The sequence below is a fragment of the Myotis lucifugus genome, unplaced genomic scaffold, assembly GCF_000147115.1.
Source record: "Myotis lucifugus unplaced genomic scaffold, Myoluc2.0 scaffold_28, whole genome shotgun sequence".
In the NCBI taxonomy this organism is placed as follows: Eukaryota; Metazoa; Chordata; class Mammalia; order Chiroptera; family Vespertilionidae; genus Myotis; species Myotis lucifugus.
In genome coordinates, this window is record NW_005871076.1 from 3,748,467 (window position 1) to 3,769,294 (window position 20,828).

At 48.1% G+C, this 20,828-nt stretch overlaps 1 pseudogene; it reads left to right on the plus strand.

Annotated features, from left to right (window-relative positions):
- The first annotated feature begins 10,895 nt into the window (after nucleotides 1-10,895).
- LOC102439839 lies at nucleotides 10,896-13,968 on the plus strand (annotated as a pseudogene).
- Nucleotides 13,969-20,828: the final 6,860 nt, after the last annotated feature.

Genomic DNA, 20,828 nt, shown 5'->3' on the forward strand with positions numbered 1-20,828 from the left:
TGGACCCAGGCATCTGGCCCTATGGCAATTCCCTTGAGCTTATTTGAGCTTGGGGTGTTACCTAGGCCTCCGGGAGGTGCACCAGAGTCTCTGTAATGAGGGCCTAAAACAGTGTGGGTAGGCGATGTGTCATGAACACAATGGGTGATCTGTACGCCACACCCTAGTCCTGGTATCTCTGGCATTATTTTCGTTGCTACTTCATAACTGTTATTTTGCTACTGTTATGAATCGTAATGTAAATATCTGATATGCAGGATGTATTTTCATTGTTACAAATTGAACATAATTAAAGCATAGTGATGAATCACAAAAACAATATGTAATTATATATGTGTTTTCCGATGGTCTTAGGCGACCCCTGTGAAAGGGTCGTTCGACCCCCAAAGGGGTCTCGACCCACAGGCTGAGAACCGCTGGCCTAAAAGGAAATGGGTAGGTGATGTGTCATGAACACAATGGATGACCTGTACGCCACACCCTAGTCCCTGACCTCTCTCAGGGATCCTGGTATCTCTGGTTTCCAGGGAGGAGAAGGGCCTGCCTTCAGAGCCAGACAAGATAGCCAGGTACTAGGGAATAAATATCAAGTCCGAGGGAAATGTCAAGTGCAATTAGAGACTGAGTCCCATCCCAGACCAAGTGGCCAACTGCCCCTCCTCCCCTCCCATTGGCTTTGGGCAGAAGTTGGGGACACACCCCCAGAGGAGTGAGTCTGACTGGGCAGACCAAATGCCAAGAGGCAAGGCTGCCTACCCATGTCAGGCCAAGCCCAGGGAGAGGTAATGAGTAACTGGGCTCACTGAGATGCAGCCTGTGTAACCAAGCAACCTCAGGGTTAAGTCATCCGGAGACCATGGAGCTGGAGCAGCACCCCCAGCCCCAGGGCTGGCGGGCCACATTCTCAGAGTGCCAGGCCCGCGGCGCTGGGACTCCATGCTCTCCCCCCACCAGCAATGGGAGGCCCGGCCAGGTCCTCCAGAAAGATCAGATCGCCCTCGGACATTAAAAGCAACAATTTCTGTCTCTGTCCAAAAGTTCTTACTGGCTGACAATGCCCATAGGAGGGGGAAAAACAAACCTGCTCAGTCCTCACTCCCCACATTTCTGTTTCTCCCAAAACACATGTATGCTGAGAATGCCCTGGAATAGGCGCAGGCTTGCCCCTGTGTGCAGGCATGCTAAGTGCCCCCAGGCTTCTGGGGATCTGTGTGCTGAAGGATAGGCCCAGGGCAAAAGGAGACAGAGTGAAGGATGCAAAACTTGGAGGCCCTTTGAGAATCCTGAGAGACACCCTGTGGAATCCTGTCTACTACTCGATCGCCAGAAGGCCCTGAGTTGGCAATTTGGGCCTCCCTCCCTGGCCTGGTGAGCACTCCAGGTAGCCAACCAGGAGGCTCACAGGCAGCTGTGCTGGGCCCCAGCAGCCCACTTCACTCTCAGAAAGGCACTCATCCCGCAGAGCCTCGCCCACGTGGCAGGCAGGCAGCTGGCAGCTTGTTTTATGAACATCCAAAATCCAAGGGAACCACAAAACCACACTGGGCTGTAGACACTGGGGACGCCCCTGTCTCCTCCTCTGGGGCTGGGTTCTGCTGGGCCTGCCTGATCCCCGGGCCCCACTGTCTCCTAGTCTAGCCATTCAGCTCCATGAGCTGGGAACACCTGTGTTCTCCCCAGGTAGCCCTGGGAATGGGGAGTGGGGGAGGGTGCAGGTGGGAGGTCCGTGACAGAGCTCAGAGGTTCGGTAACCAATAGAGACTACTTGGAACCCTCTCGAATGTCCGCAGCCTTATCACTGCCCATTATAACTTCCGACCAAGGGGGAGAAATCAGGGGTTTGGGGAACTCTGGCGGCTAAAAGATGGTATGGGGAGGGGCAGCAGGGAAAAGCGACAATTTCCTGAAAGTGTCTTTTTTCACTGAGCAACATGTGGAGGATATATTTTCGTGTCAGGAGATATATTGTACTGTATTCATTTTTTATATTATTATGAAAAATGGTAAATATTTTCAAGAGCCTTCTTCAGCTGTGAGAGTTGAAAGGTGTAGAGATGGACAGATAACTGGACCAAGAAAGAGTTAGGCTTCTCCCCATCCCTCTTGCTTCCTGGCAGTCACAATGATATCACAGATCTTAAGACCTTAGCTTAGGCATAACCTTCTTCTCCCTCACCAGGTGGATGGTCCTCCCTGGCCATCGGTCTTTATCTCCGTAAGGTTTTCTTTTCCTTCTGCGCACTTCATCACAATGTTATCTTTTTTTTTTCATTGTTTATTGCAGTGATGGCGAACCTATGAACTCATTTTTTTGGTTGATTTTTCTTTGTTAAATGGCATTTAAATATATAAAATAAATATCAAAAATATAAGTCTTTGTTTTACTATGGTTGCAAATATCAAAAAATTTCTATATGTGACACGGCACCAGAGTTAAGTTAGGGTTTTTCAAAATGCTGACACGCCGAGCTCAAAAGGTTCGCCATTAGTGGTTTATTGTCTTTCTCCTCCACTAGGTTATTAGCTCCATGAGAACAGATGTAATCTAAGCACCTAGCATCATTCTGGCACATAATGAGTAATCAATTACTATTTGTTAAATGAATGAATTCTAGGTTTGGAGGTAGATGCCAACAAACATAAGCTGTGGTCCCTACTTTTAGTCTTACTATTTAAGTAGTGAAAAAGGTGACTGTGTTAAAAAAAAAAAAAGTAATGGATAAATGAGAGCATTCAACAAAGTCTTAGAATAATTATTTGAGGCATTCATAAGCAAAAAGATACGTTACATCTCACACCTTATAAAAAATTAATTCAAAAAAGATCATCAATCTAAATGTAAAATATAAAACTTTTAGAAGAAAACATGAGAGAAAATTCTTCATGAAGATTTTAGGTGAAGAGTTCGTAGACCTGACACCAAAATCACAATCCATGACAGACAATTGATAAATTGGATTCATCAAAAGTTAAAACTTTTGCTTTGTGAAAGAATCTATTAAGAGATGAGAAGACAAGCCACAGATTGGGAGAAAATATTTACAAAACACATTTCTAACAAAGGGCTTGTATCCAGCCAGAGTATAAAAAGAACTCTTAAAACTCAACAGTAAAAATATAAGCAATCCAATTAGAAAATAGGCAAAGACTTCAACAGACACTTCACCAACGAGAATATGAGGATGGAAATAAGCACATAAAAATATGTTCAACATCATTAGCCAATTGGGAAATGCAAATTAAAATCGTAATGAAAAACACTACACAAGTATTAGTACAGCTAAAAACCAAAGACTGAGTCTACCATGTGGATGGTCCTCCCTGGCCATTGGCTGCTTATCCAGTCATCCAGAACCCTCATACACAAATGGTGGAAATGCAAAATGGTCCAGCCACTCTAGAAAACAGTTTAGCAGTTTCTCATAATATTAAACACACTCATCATGTGACCTAGCAATCACACTTCTGGGTATTTATCCCAGAGAAATGAAAACTATGTTCACACAAAGACCTGTCCATGAATGTTCAAAGTAGCTTTATTTGTAATTGTCAAAAAGCAGCAACAACCCAAATGGCCTTCAATGGATGACTAGATAAACAGCCTGTGGTATATCCATACACTGGAGTACCATTCAGCAATGAAAAGGAACAGGTGTAATAACCTGGGTACAACGCAAGGGCATAACTCCACCCCTTCCTCGGGAATGATGTGCTACTGTCAGAGGCATGGGGAAGCTTGTGCTGGTTCCTTTGCGGGAGAGGACTTGTTGGACCAGAGCAATAAAGCATTGTGACCCTGGGCTCTCTGCCAACCATTAAAATTGTTCTGTTCTGCAGGCTCTCTCTTTGACTCAGGGACTACAGCTTTTGTTCACAAGGAAACACTAAGATAATGAGTTCCTTGTTTTCCTCTACATGGTTCATCCTAGATCGGTTCTTTCCAGAGAGAATTCTGCACAACATTAATGCCATGATATGCTCATTAAAAAGTAAGTTTGGGCCCGGCTGGTGTAGTCGATCAATGAATCAGGAGGTCACGGTTTGATTCCTGGTTCCGGGTTGTGGGCTCGATCCCCAGTAGCGGGTGTGCAGGAGGCACCAGATCATGATTCTCTTTTGTCATTGATGTTTCTGTCTCTCTCTTCCTATCCCTTCCTCTCTGAATTCAATAAAAATATATTTAAAAAAAAATAAGTTTGGGTAATACTATCTTCAGTAGCCCATCCTGGGATTAATGCAGTGGTGTGTACTGTGAAGGGGGTGAGCAGTCCTGTAGATAAGAAGCCTGGTTAACTTTAACTTTGCTTTAACCTACTGCCCAAGCCTATTTGACCCTGGGCCACACACCTCCTGTCATGGCTCCTTCTTTAGTAACATCAGCTCTAAGGTCACATTTCAGGAAATGGCACTCCTGGCCAACTTGTCCAGGTGTAGAATTGAGATTCACTACACCGGGCACCATAAAATGTTGGCATCTCTAGCCCCATCCATGAATCAGGAATATTTTGTTCCTGAAAAATATAGCTCTCTTATATGTGGCCTCTGCATCTCAATTAAGATGAATGTATAAGTATTTGAAAGATTAAATGAGTTTTTATTTTATTTTATTATGCTTTTCTTGATTTGAGAGAGAGAAAGAGAGAGGGATAGATAGAAACTTTGATGAGAGAGAAACATCGATTGGCTGCCTCCTGTACGCCCCCTACTGGGGACTGAGTCCACAATCTGGGCATGTGACCTGACTAGGAATCAAACCATGACCTCCTGGTTCATGGGTCGACTCTCAACCACTGAGCCACACCAGCCGGCTGTGGTGACTGGTTTGTAGGTGGCAATGACCCCAGCACCCAGGATTTGGGCGGATTCTAATGAGGAAGTCAGGCCTGGCATCTGTGCAGTGTACCTGCCACAAGCACAGCCACCTTCCCAGACTGATTCAGACGCCACTGAGACCAGGGGTGGGGAGTTGCTTAGAGAGAGAAGCGGGTTAGGCAGACCTGGTAGCTCTGCTTTGTGCTGAGTGAGGGTAATCCACTTTTGCTGCCAATCCCCTCCCAGCAGGAAAAATAAAGTTTTTAACAAAACACCCTCCCACCAACCACAACAAAACCCAAACTATACAGACCCCCACTGCTCAGGAGCCCTGGTATTGAGAAAACAGTGAACCCCAACCTGCTTTTAAAGGTCATTTGAAGGTCTACCCCACCTAAAATGACTCTTACTTTTTAAGAGCATTGCTTTTTGTTTTAGCATCTTTCTGTGAGAGTTTTCTGATCCTCCCCACCCCCACCCCAGGAGGGCGAGGGTCCAGGAGTTGGGTCCAGGCCTCAGCTTCCTTCTCTGACTTCCTCCCAGAACACCAGGCTGGCTTTGAAGGGCTTCAGGCAGAGGACTGCAGCCCCCTGAACGGCTGTGAGAACGACCGCTGGTGCCTGTGCGGGGGGCGGCTCCCAGGGGGACATGGCCCACATGGCCTGTGTGGGTACATTTAGCATCCGAGTGGCAATGCCGGGAAGCAGGCTGGCCCTGGTGGCTCCATGGGGGAAAGTCAGACTGGCCCCTTGCTCACTTTAGGGATGCATCAAAGGAAAAGGCTGGAGCAGGTAGAATGATCCTTCTCTGGAGAAAATGATGGCTGTGCCGAGGCATCTCTCCCTGCTGTTGGCCATTAAGACTTAGCTAGGAGGCTGGAGTTGGGAAAACAAACAGAATGTAGAGGAAGGAAGAGAGACCACCCTTCCCGTCCCAAAGGTTGTGGGGAACAGATGGCAAGCAGAAGAATCGAGAAGTTGACATGTATGTGTGTAAGCCCCAATTTTCTCTCAGAGAGGCACCAGGAGCTAGGTCAGGTGAGGAGACCATGGTGAGCAGAGGGGGTTCTAGCAACACAGCACAAGGCTGAGGAGGACAGTGGGCCCAGCAGCAGGGCCAGGAGGAGAGGGTCTGGGCTGCCGCTGGAGACTTCTCCTTCTCCAGTTCCTGCGTGGTGGGCACGCTGAGTTAGGAGCCAGAAGCCGAGGAAGAAACTCCTGCCAGGGACCAAGATGGAGGGCCAAACAGAGACACGGCAGAATTCAAATCAGCAAGGATGATGCCCTACCAGGCACTGTCTGAGCTGGGAAGGAATGGACTCGACGTACAGCAGACACCAGGGTGGCCCAGGGACAGGACTAGTCCTCCCTGACACCGGCCAGCTCACACCCAAGGACAAGAACAAAGACAGAGGGACCCTCGCCCCAGACTGCGATTCTCCCACACCCCTCCCCACCCACCCTCTCAGGTCAGGAAGAGACTGAGTGAAATCTCAAGAAACTGTTTTAAAAAATCAGATTCCATTATAAGTTGCCTTTTTTCCTGTCCCGCCCCCCCCCCCGCCCCCGACTCCAGTACACAGAAGTGAAGTGGGGCTTTTACCAGTTATAGTTTTAAATAAACACCTTATACTTTCTCTGCACATCTGAGAGTGGTGTGACCAAAATTCATGGCCCTACTACACACTGATGGAGCTGTTTCTTTTTGTTAAATAATGCTGTTACCTCTTGCTGGAACACAAATCCAGCTCAGTAGTAAGAACCTGTCTACTGGGAATCAAGGATTTCTTCAAGAAATTGCTCACTTCAAAAAATACTCCTACTTCATAACAAATTGCCAAAGGCTGGGTGGGTAACTTCCCAGTTCCAGGTGGGCAGTGGTTTGCACAAGGCCTAAGGCATGGGCACGGACTCAGAAGGATGTGGCGTGAAGGCTGCTTCCACTGAGCCTGAACTTTGTGACCTGGAGCTGCCGACTTTCTCTCTGAGGCCAAGGGCTCCTGTGTGAAATGAGCGTAACACTCAGCCCACCTGAGGGCTCTCTTGCGGTAAAGCTTAGAAGAACTTGGGCCCTAGTGGGTTTGGCTCACTGGATAGAGCATTGGCCTGCAGACCAAAGGGTCCCAGGTTCAATTCCGGTCAAGGGCACATACCTGGGTTGCAGGCTCCTCCCTGCTCCGGGCCCTGGTCAGGGCTCCTGCAGGAGGCAACCAATCGGTGTGTTTCTCTCACACGGATGTTTCTCTCTGTCTTTCATTCTCCCACTCTCCCTAAACATCAATGGAAAGATATCCTCAGATGAGGATTAACAAAACAAGACAAAAAATAGAAGAATTTGGGATGGAGCCCGATCCCTGTGCACAGCAATTATTTCTGCTCATCAGTAAGTGAAGAGTATGACCAGTATTATTATTTCCACATCCCTCTGTCTGCTGCATTGTAGGGGACCAGAGAATGATTTTTTTTTTTTTTTAGACAAACACAGCAGAACTTTTATGTCTAAAATGAATGTGAATCATTCAGGGGCATCTCCACGGGACTGAGACCCACATGAGGGGCACTGGGTATTTCTGGCACAGCAGCACAGGGCGGTTCCCAGGGCTACGGCAAGCTACTCGAGGAAAAGGAGTGTGTGTTATCCATCACTTCATCCCAGGGCCTCAGGGACAGGCCTGGAACACGGTGGGGGGGGTTATGCCGTGCTCCCCAGGGGAGCCTTGCCCTTGTTTGAGAAAGTGTTTGGCCTCTTCTTTCAGAAATGCCTTCAGCTTCTGAGCCAGACGCTTTGGTACGCCCTCGTGGTGACAAGTCTTGAACTTGAGGCTGGGCTTTATTTTTTGAAACTGTGGGACCCAGACGACCAATACGGCGAGAGGGAGTTTGTCCGATCATGCCGAGGGAAACCATTTTGGGTGAAACGTGCTAGGAAGCAGCTCAAGGCGCAGGCCCTGTGAACGGGGAGCACGGCAGGAAGAGAACCCACATGTGTATAAACCTCTGGACCCAGTGAGCTTTCAGTAGAGGTCAGCAGGTTCGCTGACTGGAGGTGAGGTCTGGTTTGTCTCTTTAACTCTGTGGCCTTAACTCGGAGGCTTTAAAGTCAGTGCGATGGAAAATTCTATTTTAAAGAATAAATGGTCATTCAGTAATGTGCATGTGGTCCATTTTTCTATGAAAAAGAGGTCATGTATGGACTCAGGAAGATGCAATGGAAACTGGTCATCGGACTGGCTCTGGGTGGTGGCGGGGACAGGGGCTCCAGAAGCAAACAGACTCTTGCCACATAGCACTGTGCGCCTTTCAGATTGTACGCTATGTGCGTGCGACTGCCTATGAGACAGCTAATAGCACCGAGGTGGGGCTACAGCAACCACGGTGGAGAAGCCCGAGGAGGCAGCAGCATCCCTTTCCTCTACAACAAATATTTAACCTGAGTTTTCTCTAAAAAACAAAAACAAAAAAGCAAACCATGAAAGGTGTAACAGGAGCTACGGATCCCGTGGGGCCTGTTCGCACGTCCCCGGGCGCCTGGCAAAGAGGACATTTCACTTCTCCAAACTAGTTAGGTCTGGCGGTTGAAGAAAATATATACCCTTGACCTAAACCCGCACAGGTAATTTGCAATAAAGATAATCAATCTTACAACACGGATCCTGTCATTGACTTTTGAAAAGAAGCCCTCGATCTCTGCCGGCTCCAACCTCTCCCTCCCCTCTTGGCCTTCCCACCCCTCAGACACCTCCCCTAGGCAAGAGGGCGGAGAAGGCGGCACATCTGGGCACTTCCTCACCCACTCAGTGAAGGTCGGTAAACAGACCACCACCGAGCACGGAAGCCAGGGATCCTGAGCAGTTGTTCTTAGACTGTCTGCACTTTCTTGTTTGCTGCTGCTGGTCCCAGGATGAAATGAAATAGTTTTGCCTGAGAATTAGTTGGATCCACAAAACCCTCCCATTGTAGTTTTATATCCTAAATGAATGACCTTGTGAGGTGCACTATGGAGGAACCAAGGATTCTCCCCGCCCCCTCCCCAAAGCTTCTTTTCACTTTTTTATTCACTTATTATTTTATCTCAGAGAGAAGAAAGGAGAGATAGAATCATCGATCGATGCCTCCTGCATGCCCCCTACTGGGGATCAAGCCCGCAACCTGGGCATATGCCCTGACTAGGAATGGAACCGGTGACCTCTTGGTGCATGGGTCGACTCTCAGCCACACTGCCAGGCGGAACCAAGGACTTTGGGTCTTGACAGCCCAATGTTCTTTCCTCTGCCTTCAGGAAACAGCTCCCAGGGCTTGTTTGGGGTCCATCTCCCCTCCATGCTTAAGTCGGGGAGGAGCCCATGTCCTAGCCCAAGCCCATCACTGTGCCAGATCCCCAGGGCCATGGGGCTTGCAGCAAGGATGGAAAAGTGGCCCTGGGAGCCAGAGCCCATGGGCCCCAGAGACCTTTGCTGGGAACGCAGAAATGGGCCCTCCCTCAGTCTGGACTTAACCCCTCGAGGATAAGGGGCCATACACGGGTCACCACCATCTTGCTCACAAGGAGTCTAAGGAGAGAAGGGGAGATCCAAGAGAGAGTCCAGGGATGGCAGGTGTCATTTTTGAGCCCTGAATCCAATCCATTCCCATGCCCACCCCAGACATCCAATAAATATCTTTAGTTTTTTCCTGCTTAAGCCAGAGTGTGGGTTGGATTTTCTGTCTCTTATAACCAAACCATCTGACATGCTAGTCAGAGTGCAAAGTCTGGGAGACTAAAGCTTGGATCTAGAGCTGGAAAAGCAGTGGGACCAGCCTTGGCCAGTGGGTGTCTTTGAATTAAGCCACGGACTATTCTATCAAAGTCACCATTGCCTATAGCCTCTTATCTTTTTTTGGTGTGTGTGTGGGGTGGGTGGGGGACGGGGGGTGGGGAGGATGCGAATGCAAGAGAGGAAAAGCCTGCCAAGTTTGTTAACAGGAGGGCATTAACAGGAGGTTTAGTCCCCTGACCTCACTACCCTCTTCATTCCTAACCATCTAACCATGTGCTGTGCAGCCCCTGACCCTGGGCTCAGGGTTCAGACCAGGTCTCACAATTCCCAGTGAAACGCAGAACATTCTTTTCCGGGGTATGACAGGGCCCTCTGACACAGCGTTCCAAGTAAGTAATGAGCCTGAGGATAGCACAAGGTTAATAATCTGCTCGGCAACATTGTGAAACCCTCTCAAAGGCAGGCAGCAAGCAGTTTGACGAGGCCCTGATTCAGAGTCCTCTTAGGGGGTCTTCGCTGCCCCCAAACCCCCAAGTCACCTCCCTGTTTCTTTGCTGGTGCCTGGAGTATAGGAAACTCATGGTTGTATCCCAAATTAATCTCTCAAGTGTAAAGAAGAATGAACATTATAAAGATGTTCAATAGCACTAATCGTAGAAACAAGGTGCCGTTTTGCACCCATCAGAGATGAAGACAATGGATGGTATCTGTTGGAGTCGCCGAAGGAGGCACACACGAGGCCAAAAGGGGTAAAGCATTATGAAGTAGGTGATCTGGAAAACCAGATGGGCTGAGCCCCAAAATGGCACCAGCACCCAGGGAAGGACTCTAGGCGGGCTTTTTCTGGGAGGCGAATCCTCTGGGCGGGCCCTGGGGGGAAAGATAATGGTCTTAGCAAGTGGAATGTGGTCTAAGCAAAAGGGAGTGCTGGCTGTGAAGTGGTCTGAAGGCCAGTTCCCAGGGTAGGGATGCTGATTCCATTATTTGGTCAGACCTAACGGTACCCAGCACTGGTGAGCGTAGGGAGAATGAGCACTCCTGCTCTCACCGACGGTTCTGTGTATGGAACAGCTTTGTCGAATACCAGCTTTGTCGAATACAATTTGCAGTGGCTGTCCAAATTGGAGACGTGTATGCCTTTTTTTAAAAAAAATTAATTTAGCTCTGACCTCATGCTCTGCTGCTCTCTGCCTTTCTCTGCTTCAGCAGGGAGGCTGTTTGCCCACAGACCCCAGATAAGTTCTCATTGTAGGGCTTTTGCATGGGTTGCTTCCTGAACTTGGAATGTTCTTCCCCCTGTATGGGAACTGCCTCATATGCGGCTAAAATGGCCAACTCCTTCATTGTTACCCTACAGTGAGCTAACCCTGGCCACCCCTGTCCAAAACCAGCACCTGCCAGACCTCCCTCTCCTCCCTCCCCGACCCCAACTACATATTCCCTTCTATCTGGTTTTTTAAATTTTACTGACCGAGTGCTCACCACCCTCTAACTTCCTGTGATTTTCCTGTTTGGGCCTCAGTCTCCCTATGCCCAGCCTGGCACAGTAGATGCTCAATAAATATTTCAATTATTGAATTCTTTACATTGCTTCCATACAAGTCTGTACTATTCACAAAGAAATTGTTGTCTTTAAATTTTTTAAATTATGCAAGTTGATCTTGACTTGTAATATATTTCAATTTTAAATACTCAGAGCATGAAGGGAGGACTCTTCCATGGTAAGGCCTTCATGTGAACCTTTCCCGTCCACATGCAACTTTTCATATTCAGATAGGCAAAGACTAGAATTTCCCGCGTTTCATTTTCTTTAGGTACAAATGTTACTCTAGAAACACTTGTTCTCTCGCTTCTCGCTTCTCTTCTGCAGGCCTGACAGGCCTGAGCATTGGGGCCTGGAGGAGCAGGACAGGTACCACTCTCTGCCCGCGGCCACAGACAAGCCCTTGGCCCCACCCTCCTCCCCCCGAGTGGCAGCCAGCCTGGTGCCGACTCTGGACCCCACGTTAAACATGAAGCCAAGTGAGCAGGTGGTGAGGACTCGGCCGCCTGGCTTTCTGGACGCCCTCCACAACACGATCTCCTTCTCCCAGACTCTGTTCTGGAGCCCAGTGTGTCACTCTGACATAGATTCTTTCTCCCAAGTAATGTCACCTCTCAGTTGTCTGGGCTCCCCAAATGCCTTCCCCTGCAAAAGCTCTCGGGAAAATCGCGCATTCCCAAGCGAAAGCAGGCCCAGGTCCACGTTCCCTCGGTCTCTATACTGTCACTCGTGAGGACATCTCGGTCAACACCGTGGGAGAAGAAAACCTGTCACGCTAACTGCAGCCTCGGTCAGTCGTCCCAGCTTCCAGAGAGTGAGGAGACGCTTTCCCGAGGAGCCTTTGAAGAACCTGAAGGAAAAGCAGGCCCGGCACGTAGCGGATCTTCGAGCTCATTATGAATCAGAAATAAATACAGTGGGGCCTTGACTTACGAGTGTCCTGACTAACAAGTTTTTCGAGATACAAGCCATCTCTCGGCCGATTTTTTGCTTTGAGTTGCGAGCTAAAATTCGGGTTACGAGCCAGCTTCAGATACCCCACCGCTAGTTGGCGCAGCGAACGTCACAGTGAACACCACAGCATCAGCCCAGCATCACATGTCTCACTCGTTCACTTTTTGATTTGACATACGAGTAATTTGAGTTACGAGCTCCGTCACGGAACGAATTAAACTCGTAAGTCAAGGCCCCACTGTAGCTTGAAACAGAAGCTGGAGGCAAAAGAGATTTCTGCAGCTGAAGTTCGGAAGAAAACCAATCAAATTCCCGGAGACAGATGCGGCCAATGAGATGGTGCTCTGCATGAAGCCACTAGTGGTGTGAAGACATTGGAAAATAAGAATAACCTACTAGAAAGAGAAGTGAGCGGCTTCCGAGAATGCCTCGGTGCAGCCAGCAGTGCCCCCAAAATCCTGCAGGAATGTTCTCCTGGAGGGAATGAGAGCAGGTGACCGAGAAAAAGACAGCACAGCATTGGACTGCAGTCCAGGCTGCAGGAGCCGGAGGAAGCGTTTGAGAATGCCTACAAACTCTCAGATGACAAGGCACCAGACTGAAACAGGAAAACAAAATGTTTCATCTTTTAGGAGAGTAGGAGTCCCTTGGAAGAGAACACGAAAGAGTGAAACACGCATTAAATACAACCGAGAACACCGCTTGGTGCACAGACTCAGATTTCTGATTGGAAAAGAACAATCTCAAAACTTGAAGCTCAGGTCAAGCAAGTGGAACATGAAAATGTTAACTCTTCGTCATAATTCTAGAGCTCCCACAGGACCCTCACGTGCCAACACATTGGCCGCCTTCGACGTCAGCAGGCGGAAGTGGCCGATCCCTGGGGCTGAATACTCGGTCTCCGTGGGCCAGCCCGGGGCATGCGTTCCCGGGTACCATTCTCCTCGGGAAAAGGCTTCTTCACCTGGAAGTTCACCAACAAACTTACTGATAAACAAAACCAAGAGACTTCAGACACGCCAATCATGAGCGCTTTAAAAGAACTTGAGGAAGAAAAAAATATTTAAAAATTGGAGCACACAGACAGAGAAAGGGCGCACTTCAAATAAATTAGTGAATCCGCGGCAAACTGAAACAACTGTGGGTGCGAATCGGTCCCCAGAGAAATGCGCCCGCAGACACAGCAGGTCTAACTGTGCTGCGCAGAGGGCGTCATCCCTGCCACCTTCCAACCGCACATCCTGCACTCCAACCACAAGAGAGAGATGTCAACACCCGTGACTGTGGCTTATCGTCCAGAGAGGACTCCCTCCTAAGGAAACTGTCCCCAGGATTTAGTCATCTACTTAGCAAAATCAAAAGCAGTCCGATTCGATTTGATATACTTTTGGATGATGTAGATACTGTTCCTGTGTCTCCGTTACAATGTACCAATCCAAGAAAACAACTCCAGTTTCTTTCTATTGGGAAGGAGAAAAAAAAATTCAGAAAAAGCCACCAACACCCATGCAAGTCATATCTCTTCCCCGGAACTGCTGCCTCAGGGAGCCCCGCCTATGTGTGGGCAGGGTGGGGACTGTCGAGCCCGGCTGGGCGTCCACGAAAATCAGGACCCTGGCGGACACAGAATGGTTTTTTTATGAACTTAACAAAAGAAAAAGACCAGATAGAGGCTGCCCTCATCGGATGCCTCGACGGGAGGAGGAGTCATTTTGCAGACAAGATTAAATCAGGAAGCCTGGGAGGACCATTTGGAAAGGATGAACCCAAACTGGGCTCAGGGCGCAGGCCGCTAAAGAAGTTGCACGTACTGTGCACCTCGGTGCGCCTCTGGCACGCGTACCCATTGAACGGCTGTGTAGTTATGCACCGGGAAAGGCAGAGCGTTGTATACTGTCCCTAACCCTTCACACCATACTTTTACAACAATGCCACTTGCTCTTTTATACTTCAAATGGCCACATATTTCCAAGATATGTTTGTTATGCTCGGGAATCTCTTGTATATTTTACTATTTAAAAAGTGTTATTTTAAAATAGTATATGTCTCCAGTTTATATCAAGAATAAGGAAGTGTGACTGGGAGGCAGCTGGTCTCTAAACAAATAGCGATCATCCTTTTGCAGGTACCTGTGCACCAGTTTTGTCAATTTGTTCAGCATTATGAATATGATTCTTTTTAAAAAAAATTAAATAAATGCTTCAGAACAAAAAAATATTTAACTTATTTTCCAATTACAGCTGTCATACAATATTAGATTAGTTTCAGGTGTACCACATAGTGATTAGACATTTGTAGACATTACAAAGTGATCACCCAATCAATCTAGTCCTCATCTGATAGCATACACAGTTATTACAATATTATGACTACATGCCCTATGCTGCACTTCACATCCTCGAGACTATTTGTATAACTGGCAATTTGCACTCTGTAATCCCTTTCACCTTTTCACCTAGCCCCTAACCCCCTCCCATCTAGAAATGTGTATCCCTTAACCAGTGGTTCTCAGCCTTCCTAATGCCACGACCCTTTAATACAGTTCATGTTGTGGTGACCCCCAACCATAAAATTATTTTTGTTGCTACTTCATAACTGTAATTTTGCTACTGTTATGAATCGTAATGTAAATATCTGATATGCAGGATGTATTTTCATTGTTCGCGACCCACAGTTCGAGAACCGCTGAGAGTAAGCCAACAACTCCCTTCTAGGAATTAAGCTACAAAAATAATCCCGCCTATTTACAAAGATATGTGAAGACTAAGAACACACACACACACACACACACACACACACACACGGTGGGCAAAAGTAGGTTGATCATTGTAAGTACACAAAACAGAGTTTATTCTATTATTATTTATTAATTATTGTATTATTTTTCATATGAACAACAGTAAACTTACTCTTGCTCCAACCTGTATTTATATTTAAATATTTATGGAGTCAATCTTCAATAGTTCAATTCCCCTCCCTGCATGGGCACACATGCCCCTCCCACATCAAGAGGTGGAGCTTGTCTCTCATCCCCTTGAATCTGGACTTGCCCTGTGACTGCATTTGCTCAATAGTACATGGCAGGGGACTCTTTTCCCCTCCCCACATGGGAGTCTGTACTTGTTCTTCAATAAATTTCCACCTTTTCTATACCAAAAATAAAAAAATAAGCACATGGCAGAATTGACATTCTGGAATCCAACCCCATGTTGTGAGAAACCCAAGCCATGGCTAGAGACCAGGTAGCGGGAAGCCAAGGTGCTTCTGGTGACAGCCCCAGCTCAGGTCCCAGCCACCAGCCAGCACCAGCTGCCAGCCATGTGAGTTCATTTTGGATGCTCCATCTTTGCCAACACCATGGGCAGAAGAACCACTAAGGCAGTGATTTTCCACTGGTGTGCCACAGCAGGCACACGTGTGTGCCACAAGAATTACACACACACACACACACACACACACACACACACACACACACACACACATATATATTTTAATTGACTTCAGAGAGGAAGGAGAGGGAGAGTGAGATCGAAACATCAATGATGAGAGAGAATCACTGATCGGCTGTCTCCTGCATGCCCCCCACTGGGGGTCAAGGCAACAACCTGGGCATGTGCCCTTGACAGGAATCGAACCTGGACCTTTCAGTCTGCAGGCCAACGCTCTATCCACTGAGCCAAACTGGCTAGGGCTGCTGCAAGAATTTTTAAAACATGCAATACCTGACTATTTAGTCAGGAGCACTGACCTCTTTTCCCTTAGATTGTCAAATTAAAAAATGAGCCCGCCTGGTGTGGCTCAGTGGTTGAGTATCAACCTATGAACCAGGAGGTCACATGCCTGGGTTGCAGGCTTGATCCCCAGTGGGGGGCGTGCAGGAGGCAGCAGATCAATGATTCTCTCTCATCATTGATGTTTCTATCTCTCTCTCCCCCTCTCCCTTCCTCTCTGAAATCAATACAAATATATTTTTAAAAATTAAAAATAAAAGGATGCATGACAGCCCTAGCTGGCCTGGCTCAGTGGTTTGAGCATCTGCCTTGTACTGAAGGGTTAAGGGTTTGATTCCGGTCAAGGGCACATACTTCGGTTGCAGGCTCAATCCCCAGCCCAGGTCGGGGCACATGCAGGAGGCAACCAATTGATGTGTTTCTCTCACATCAATGTTTCTCTCTGTGTGTCTTTCCCCTCCCTTCCATACTCTCTAAAAAAATCATTGGGAAAAGAATATCCTCAGGTGAGGATTAACAAAACAAAACCAAACGAAGGAGTGCATGTGTTAGATGAATGCAACAAGAGGCAACCCACCTGGGCTAGAGCAGTCATGGAAGACTTCCCAGAGGGGGTGCCCTAGGAGCCTATGCTCAAAACGGAAGCAAACTTTGCTGGCAGGACAGGCCTCCACCCTGCCCAGGAGGTTCTGGAGTGGCCAAAGACAAGACAGAGGCCAGGCAAACCTGCTCGCCACCCCGCTGAGGCAGTTAGTTAGGGCCTCATCACAGAGAGGAGCTGGGCCTGACACTGTGTGGGGGCTGACCGCAGGGCCCTCCTGAGAAACCAGACTCAGAACAGGCCTGCGCTGCCACCACAGGGAGGCTGGGGGGTGGGGGGCGGGGGCTCAGGAAGGCCTGGGGGAGCACGGGCTATTTGTTATGGGGTGAAGAGGAAGCTATAAGTGGTCCTCTGTCCTCCATTAACAGCAGGATGGAGTCAGGCTGGAGCCACTGGCTGCGGAATCAGCCTTGTTTTTTAAACACACATGGCTGGCCCAGGCCTTTTAACCCCCAAACACCCCAGGGTTCCTGCAGGAAGAAAACAGTAGCCTTTGGTCTAGAAACTCTGCAGCTGGGGTGTAGCTTAGGGCATTTCTGTTCGGCTCAGAAACAAACAGAAGATAAGAATATTGTGATAAAAGGAACTGTACTCTTATAATGGATTATTCAAAGTCAGGGCGTCTGGGCTGGCTGTAATTCTTTAGACTTGAGACTCCTCCTGTGTATCCTCACAGCTAAGAGCAAATAATAGAAATGGATTACTCCTGTCTGAAAAGAAACACGAACTATTTGTTTCTGCCTCATCCACCTTCTAAGAGTATCCCCCTCCCATCACCAAAAATTAAGTGAAAGTATGAGATGGACAAGTGCTTGGACCTGCCCATATCCCCTCTGTGCCCTCTGAACCTCACTCCTACCATATTCTGTGGGACCTTTTTCTTTTTTTAATATATTTTATTGATTTTTTACAGAGAGGAAGGGAGAGGGATAGAGAGTTAGAAACATCGATGAGAGAGAAACATTGATCAGCTGCCTCCTGCACACCTCCTACTGGGGATGTGCCCGCAACCAAGGTACATGCCCTTGACCGGAATCGAACCTGGGACCCTTGAGTCCGCAGGCCGACGCTCTATCCACTGAGCCAAACCGGTCAGGGCCTGCGGGCCCTTTTTGTACAGCACTCTTTGGTGAGGGGAGGGAGTGATTAAGAGCAATGATTCTCAACTTTTTTAGAAGCCCCAGACCCCTTGGGAATTTCGTGAAAGCCATGACCCTCTGCCTAAAAAATGCAAGTGTGCACCATGCAGAACTGTGCAGGGTCAGGGGTCCACGCCTCTCCTTCTGCCCCCCAAGCACATTCTGAGACCCCAGGTCCCGGCCCTCTCAGATCAGACCGATTGGTAAGCTTCCCTTCCAACTCTCATTCTACAACTCCTCTGTTTTCATTCTATACATGAGATAATCCTTAGCAATCAGAGCCCCATTCCAAAAAAATTCCAGTGGCTCAGAAACTCCCAGGAGGGTGCTGAGCTCAAGTCAGCAGGATGAGGACTGTTACCATCCGGGAGAGCAGGGTGCCTGTTGGGCAGGCCCCTGGACAGCAGCTGTGAACCCCAATCCTCACCCATGATGTGGAAAAGGATCCCTAGGACCCTTAAAGCTCGACAGGACTCCCGCCTGCCTCACCAGACGCCCTCCTCGGCTGAGGAGGAACCGGTGAGAAGGCGAAGCTTCCCGGTCCCCAAGGCCATCATTCTCGCTCATGAGGCCTCAACCCCACACTCCGTGATGGGGTCTGTAAGGCTATGCTCAGAGCCGCCTGGGAGTCCGGGCCAGATGTTTGGTTCCCTGACCTCAGAGAAAGGTCCGAGAGTGCACACAGAATGCGCATCATGACTCTCTCCAGCCTTGAGGAAGAACAAAGGTCTGGTGCTGAGTTCTACCCAACCCTGGAAAAAGCTGACCACCAGGGGGTATCTTTCCCAGGGCACTCAGTCTTTATATTAAGCCCTCGTCAGGGTGCCATGCTACCCCCTCCCCACACAAGAACCACCCAGACCTTCCAGAAAGCAACCTGCAAGGCAAAACCACTGCCTCGAAGGCAGTCCCTACAGAAACCAGGGTGATCGGGACAAAGTAACTACACGAGGCAGGAAGATTGGGATTCACAAGCCTTTGGTGGGTCTCAGTGGGAGCAAGCCAACCCCCAAATGCAGGAATGATTACTAACAGACCATGTCCCAACCTTACACATGTTCCACATCCACAAACTGGAAAAAATACCAAATTAAATATGAAACAGGAAATGGAGATAAAGAGCTATGCACACAAACACGCACACACTCTTCTGGTTAGCACGGGGATGAAAGCCAGTGGTGGCGATTTCTAATTAGAAAGGAGGACTAATAGCGGCCTCCCAAGGCCAAGGCATCCATCTCTGAGCACCGGGCCAGAGTTAACTCTTTCAGCAGCCTCACTGTAGAGAAAGCTCAAGGAGTTTTCTTTGTTTTTTTAATTGAATTTTAGAGAAAGAAGAAAGGAGAGGGAGGGAGAGGAAGAGAGAAAGAGAGAGAGAAAAATCAATTGGTTGCTTCCCACATGTGCCCTGACCTGGGATTGAACCAGCAACCTGGACATGTGCCCTGACCAAGAATTAAACCCGTAACACTGCAATGCACAGGATGATGCTCCAACCAACTGAACCACACTGGCCAGGACTCATCAGGGTTTCTAAGCCTGGTTTGGTTGACTGAAGAATCATTAAGAAAGAGAAAAAGGGAGGGAAGGAGAGTAAGGGAAAGGAAGGGAAGGGAAGAAGAAGGTCAAGGAGAAGGTCAAGTTTACTCCTTGACCAGGGGTGAAGGCACCTGAAGCCTGAGAGAAATAAGTTCAACTCCCAGCTCTGTGACCATGGCCTGATTACTTACCCATTCTCTTGGCCTCAATTTTTCTTGTCTGTGAAATAGAGATGATAGTACATACATGACATGGTTGTTGTGTGACTAAATGAGATGATGTGTGAAAAGCACCTGTTTGCCTGGAATATTATAAGTACTCAAACATGATGGCGACAGCCACTATTAAATTAATTTCATTATTACTCTTTAGTCCGCTCAACATGTCTGAGGCAGCGTTTCCTTCAATGAAATACAGGGGATAAACTTGGTTCTGTAGAGACTGATTTCAAGTGCATGTGGGGTGAGGGGAGAGTAAGTAGATGCTTTTTGTATGAACAGAATGACCCCCCCCCAACACACACACACACACACAGTGACATGTGACATCCTGGATGGGAGAGACCAGTACGCTGTCCTTTAGGGAAACACACTCCCATAGAGACAGAGCTGTAAAACAGGAGTGGAGGCCTCCTCCCCCAGCCTTTCCCCACCCATCACTCCCCTCAGTAGCATTTAATTCCAGCATAGACGACAACACAAGTCCATGGGTTTCCCACCTTTCTCTTTCCAAGTCTATTTGACAAGGAAAGAGCTCTCTTCATATCTCAAAGACCATTTAAAGAGTGCTAGGCACACAGTGGGTGCTCAATAAATATCTGTTGGGCAACCAAATGGACACGTGGCCTGGTCTCCACAGTGGTAACTCTTGAGGCACTCACACCCCAATAAAAGAGACACATTGAAAGACATCTTCTTTCTCCCCTTCACCAGGCTTCCAGCTACAGGGTAACAAAAAGCAGCTAAATTATGGTCTCCAGACACTTCTGATTTGATAAACTCAGTTTTGGAAAGAATTGAGCTTTTTCTCTCCTCTCTCTGCCTCGTCATCGTATTCTTCTCAGACATTGGACCCAGGATCTGACATATAACAGGTTCACAATAAATATTCATAGAATAAAATGTAGTTAATAAATGCATTCACTGATGTCAGATCCACACTACTGCCGGATGCAACTGTCAGAGGAAGATGGCAACAGATGCGCCAGCCAGCCAGGCCTATGAGTGCTCTTCCATTCACATCCTGCGCCAGATAGCATCTTCCTAAATGAAATCAGGCCAGACCTGCTTTGGGAGTGGATCACTGCCAGCTCACTCCAGTGACTCAAGCCATATGTTTTGGAAAAGAAGAGCCCACTTTTATTAGTAGTAGCAGAAACTGTGCCATGATTTACATTTTGTTAGCATGTACAGTAGTATATGCCAGACACCATGCTGGCTGACTTACATCCAATATATCCTTTAATTCTTACAAACCCTGTGGAGTGGGTCATAGTATTCCCATTATACAGATAAATAAACTATGGCTGAGAGAAGTGAAATAACTTGGCCACTCAGCCAGTCTGTGAGACTCCAGAGCGCTTTCTTACCCACCTCTCAGCACCGACTCTCCAGCCTGCACCAGCTCCCCATCCCACCCACTGCATCTGCTTCTCAGACACCTCAAGCCCTTGCCTTGGCCTGGAAAGCCCTTCCCATCTTGCCCACCGTGAAAGGCTGCTTCATTCTCAGAACTGTGCTCCCAGGCTGCTCCT